The sequence below is a fragment of the Canis aureus genome, chromosome 14 (assembly GCF_053574225.1).
Source record: "Canis aureus isolate CA01 chromosome 14, VMU_Caureus_v.1.0, whole genome shotgun sequence".
Classification (NCBI taxonomy): Eukaryota; Metazoa; Chordata; class Mammalia; order Carnivora; family Canidae; genus Canis; species Canis aureus.
The window spans coordinates 37,672,084-37,678,083 of NC_135624.1; positions in this window are offsets into that span (position 1 = coordinate 37,672,084).

Sequence of the window (6,000 nt, forward strand, 5' to 3'; positions counted from 1 at the left end):
GTCATTTGAGGAGCAATTAGGGAAATTTGAATGTAGATGGAGTTTTAGAAGGTCATAGAACATCACTATAATTTTCTCGTGTACAGTGATGGTGCCATGATTAGGTGGAGAAGCTTCCTTCTTTATTAAAGAGGCAAATTCAGCTATCTGGGGGTGAAATGCCATGAAACCCATACTTAAATTTCAAGCACCTCAGTATAAATACGGTAAATAAAACAAATATGGTAAAATGTACAGTTATTGAATCTTAGTGAAGGATATAGAGTATACCTTATATTTGTCTCTCAGTTTTCCTGTACACTTGAAATTTAAAAGCAAGAAATTAACAACACCAAACAATGCAACAAATAAATGTGAATATATGAAATATAAAATTGCACATAATAGAAAATTTAATATATATAAATATTGCATAATTATATAATTATGTGTATGATCAATTCTATAATCAATATATACTATATTAAAATTACATATAACATTAATATTACATAAATTATATGTATACATATGTTCTCAAATAGTGAATATATTTTCATACATTCCCAAAAGGTCACTGATAAAAATTAGTTGTTGTTGTTTTTTTTTAAAACAGTATCTAATAGGCCACCAAGAAAATTTTCCCCAATTCAAGAGCACAAGAACAGTTTCTCACCTCATGCTCTGGCTATATCCAATACAAGTAGAAATAAATGATAAAAAGGGACTCAGAAACACTTTACTTGCAGATTTAAAACATTCCTATAGAACTCTTGGATCAAAGAGAAAATCGAAGGAGAAATCACATACTATCTGGAAAGCAAAGACAAAGATGCTTCACACTAAAGCATATGGAGTGGAGTTAACACAGCTTAGAAGCACACAGCCCGAGATGCCTTCACTAGAACCAAGAAAGTCTGAACACTGCAACGTGTTTAGCAATCAGGAAAAGAAACAACAAAAAGAAATAAGAAAGAGGTAATTCATAAAGATAAGAATGGAAATTGATGGAATAGAAAACATTTTAAAATAGCGGAAAGAATATGTCAATGCAAAAGCTTGTTTTTTGAAATGGCCAATACAAAAATTTTTTTTTTGAAAGCACTCGTGAGTCCAATTATGGAGAATAAAGAGAGAAAGTGAAGTTAGGCCAGATTAGGAGCAAGCAAGCAGACATACTAGTATGGCTACAGATACAGGGGAGATAAAAATAATTATGAGGGAATATTCTCTGCAACTCCGTGATAACAAATTGAAAACTCTAGGGAAATGGGTGATTTCCTGGTAAAAGTAAATTACTAAAATCAGTCCAAGAAAAAATGGGAAATTCTAATAGACCAATTACCATATAAGAGATTAGAAGGTGTTTGGTGGCCTATCAGTGAAAAGGCACCACAATCAGATGGGCTCACAGCTGAGTGGTATCTAATTTCTGAAGAACTAATCATTTCAATGCTATTTAAACTATTTTAGGCCATATAAAAAGATAGAAGGAAAAGTGCCTTATCCATTCTGTGCATCTAGAATAACTTTAATACAAATCATACAAAATAAGGGGAACTATAGACCAACAGTACTTAAGGACTATAGGTGAAAATTTCTAAACAAAACACTAGCAGAATCTAGTGATCAGTAGAAAGAAGGGTATGTTACCTTTCTGGGAGTTTTTTTCTTTTTTGGGACTGTGATGTGTGGTTGTGGACCTTTGGCACTGGGAATATGTTGTAGGCATCTGGTCACCCTGTTCTCCAAGCACCTCTTGGCGAGACAGAGTGAAGTAAACAGGACTGGACAAAACTAAGACAAGTAAGACGTTGTTAGCAAATGCCAAGATTTCATATGGAAATACTATGGGGCTTATTTCCAAAACAGTTTCTGAAGGGTAGTATTGTTTTACCATAAAATCAGTCCCTTTCTGATTTGAAATCCACTGAGGGAAAGGCTGAGGGAATTTTGTTGTTTACTCAACTTGGTACTACTGAGTGTCTGATACGTCTAACACTGCGGTCACAGCAGCACGACGGGGTCGGGATGTGATGGTCGAGGAAGCTTGGAGAGGTGCAGAGGCTTCCCAGAGCACCCGGGGGGCCAGGGCGGGGTCTGGGCCTAACACCCACTGGACTGACTGCTAAGCCCAAGCCTTCAATGCGGGAGCCACACGTGGACGTCCCCCTGTCACTTGCTGGCTCATGGAGGACTTCTGGTCCTCTTCCCCAAAGCTGTGGGGTGGGGCGGGGGCAATGGAACCAATACTGGATCAGGCTGCGGGAGACCTGGGTTCTATTGAACAGCTGGGCCACCAGCTTGCTGGTGCGTGGGTCTTGACTTTGGTAGACCTTTGTCCTTCCACTGGGCTCCACTGGGCCAGCTGTTGGCCGCTGTCCGCAGTGCTGAAGGCGCTCCCGTCCCTTGGCTCGCGCCTCACCCATTTCCTGGCCTGGGCCGCTGCCAGGAACCTGGTGAGATTAATCAGCAGGTTTGAAATGGCAAACTAAATTCCAAAGGTGGAAAAAGGGAAGAATTCTTTATTGGTTTGCTGAACCAGTGCCAAGGAATCTTTTCTTTCTTCCTTTTTTTTCTTAACTGAAAGCCATGTCTTTGACAATTCTCGTCATGCAAGCCTGAAGCAAACATCTCAATTTTTGGAGAGAGGCATATAATTAAGTTTCCACTGCCCAGGTGAGTAAGTGGAACACTACCTAATTCCCAAAGCCTCCTGTTTGCCCCTCTCAAAACCCATCCTTCTTTACCCCAGAAAGAATCTATACCAAATTTTGTGTCAATTATTCACTTGTCTTTACTTTTTTTTTTTTTTTTTTAACAATTTGAGTATGTTTCCTCAATAAATACAGTGATTTCTTTGCTTTGGGGACTTCGTGTAATTAGAATAATAATGCATATGTTCTCTGGCTGCTTTCTTCATTCCATCGACATGTTTTTGAAGTGTTCCATGTTGTTGCATATTCACCATTACATAGTACTCTGCTATCCCAAAATGCCACAACATACTTACCATTCTTAATATGGCATGTGGACTCATGTCCCTATTTCCTATTATGAACAATCCTGCTGCGAACATTCTGGCACGGGGCTCTTGTTGCACAAGCCACTAAATATTAAGATATGTACATGCTAGTGGAATCACTGGGTCGTATGGTACGGCCAGTTAGGCTTTACTAGGAATGGTAGAGACTTCTGGTGCTCACTAGATCGCATTCTGTCCCCCTCCCCAGAGGAGACATGCCCCAGTCACAGTCAGGAGGGGCCATAGAACTTGCTCTTCTCTATGGACCATGAATCTAAGTCACTTACATTATTTTCAGATTGAATAATCTCATTATGGTGTCAGACCCACCTCATAGTTCTCCCAGTTTGTGACTTGTCTTCCCACTTTGTGAGCAAAGGTTCTTAATTTTAATATAGTGAAATTTATCATTTTTATGGCTTGTGATGTTTGTGTCTTACTTAGGATATCCATCTCTACCCTGAGATCATAAAGATATCTATGATGTCTTCTAATTGTTCTATACTTTGGCTTTCACACTTAGGTCTTAACCTAGAACAGATTCTTGTATGTGGTGTGTAGTGAGGTCTGATGTCTCTCGTGGTGGCTGCTCAGTCTCCCAGCACTATTTGAGGGAAGGTCTCTCTTTCCACTGGGGTATGGTAGCAGCATTTCACACATCGTGTGTCCATATGTGCATAGGTCTGTTTCTGGGCTCTCAGTCCATCCATGTTTCTATTCAGCAGTGTCTATTTATTTTGTATCATAATACGTATTGACTTATTCTTCAAAAGTACATTGGCTATTACTGGGTCTTGGCATTTCTAAATACATTTTAAAATTGACTTGCTAAGTTTCAACAAAAAAAGTTGTGAAGACTTTTATTGGGGTTGCGTTGGCGCTATCTATAGATCAATTTGGTGAGAATTAATGCCTTTATGAGACAGAGGATTCTACCATTTAGTCAGATTTCCTTTAATACTGCCCGATAAATATTTTTCTCCGTGATGGTCTTACACATCAAAGAAAAAACTTACTCTTAGGTGCCATATTATTTTCCTATCACTCCTGTAGCAAGTTACTGCAAATTTAGTGCTTTAAACAATACAAATTTGCCATCTTATAGTCTGGAAGTCAGAATTCAAAACTGAGTCTCACTGGGCAAAAGGCAAGGTGTTGGAAGGCTGTGTTCTTTGTGAAGGCTCTAGGGTAGACTCTGTTTCCTTGTTTCTAAGATTGAAGCATGTCTTGGCTCATGGCTCCTTCCTCCATCTTCAGAGGCAGGGATATCAGGCTAAATTCTTCCCAACTTGCCATCTCTCGGATTGTCCTTTGTTTCCCTCTCCCCATTAAGGATCCTTGTGAATACATTGAGCCCACCTGTATATTTCAGAATAATCTCCCTATTTTCAAGTCAAGTGATTAGCGGCTTTAATTTTATCTGTGCCCATAACTCTTCTTTGCCACATAACCCAAAGTATTTCACAGGTTCTAGGAATTAGGACACAGACATGTATGGAATGCCATTACTCTGCCTGCCACAGATTCTTTGTATTTTTTTGTACCATAGAAATCAATGGTAAATTTCATCATTTTATTTTCTAGCTGTTGCTGTGGTTCAAAATTGCTGTGGATTTTTCTATGTTGACTTCGTACCCCACAGCTTTGCTAAGAATTTATTAATTTTAATAAATCTGAATATTCTCTAGGATTTTTTGTGTGATTGGTGATATAATGTGCAAATGACAATAGTTTGGTTTCTTCCTTTCTAGTCCTTACGCCTTTTAATTTGTCCTTTGCATTTCTCTGCTGACACGGACCACTTATATGGTGTTGAATAGAAGTGGAAATAATGAGCATCCTTGTTTTGTTTCTGATCATAAAGAGAGTGCTTACAATATTTCAACGTTAGGAATAAGGTTTGCTGTGTGTATAGTTTTTATAGATATCCTTTTATCCAGTTAGATTGCTAAGAGGTTTTTTGGTGGCTTGGTGGGGGTTGAAAATCATGAAAGAATGTTGATTTTTATCAAAGACTTTCCCCACATCTATACGAAGGGTATGATTTTTCTTCTTTTATTTGTTAACGTGGCAAATTCGTTATATTTTTACCAATGTAAAACCAACCTTGCATTCTCTGAATAGATGCAACGTGGTCATGATATGTCATCTTCTTCACATACCACTAATCCACTTGCTAACATTTAGATGTGAAGTTTTGCATCCACGTTGATGCATGATTTAGGCCGAAATTTCCTTTTCTATGCTGTCTTTGTCAGATTTTGGTATCAAGGTTACACAAGCCTCATAAAAGATATGAGTGTTTTTCCTCTTTCTCCACATTCAGAAATATTTTGTGTATCGTTGGAATGTTTTGTTCCTTGAACTAGAATTTACTGGTAAAAACTATCTGGGCCTGGATTTTCATTTGGAAACAGTCTTTTAACCATTAATATGATTTCTTAATGGCTTTAGGATTATTCAGTCTAATTATTATTATCATAAGTTTCCATGTTTATTACATTTCTCTAGAAAATTTATATTTCATTTATGTTTTCAAGTTTATTAGTATGAAATTCTTCATAATTTCCTTTTATAATATCCTCTTATTATTGTCTGCAGTATCTGATGTCCTCTCTTTTTTGTAATGTGATTATTTGTGTCGTTTCTTTTTTATTAATCTAGTCAGAGGTTTCTCAATTTTATTAGCCTTTTCAAGAAACAACCTTTGGCTTTTTGTTATTTGTGTTTCTTCTTTTATTAATTTATGATCTTATCTTTATTATATTCTTCTATCTTCTTTGATCTCTTCTACCATCATTTTCAGCTCCTATGAATGGAGCTTAGTTCATTAACTTTTACGCTTCCCTCTTTTGAATATAAGCATTTAAGTTTATAAAACATCCTTCGTTTATCTGTATTAAACAAGTTTTGGAATATACTTTTATTATTATTCAACTTTAATATTTCTTACATTTCAGTGTAATTTCTTCTTTCAACTCTGAGTGATCTATAAG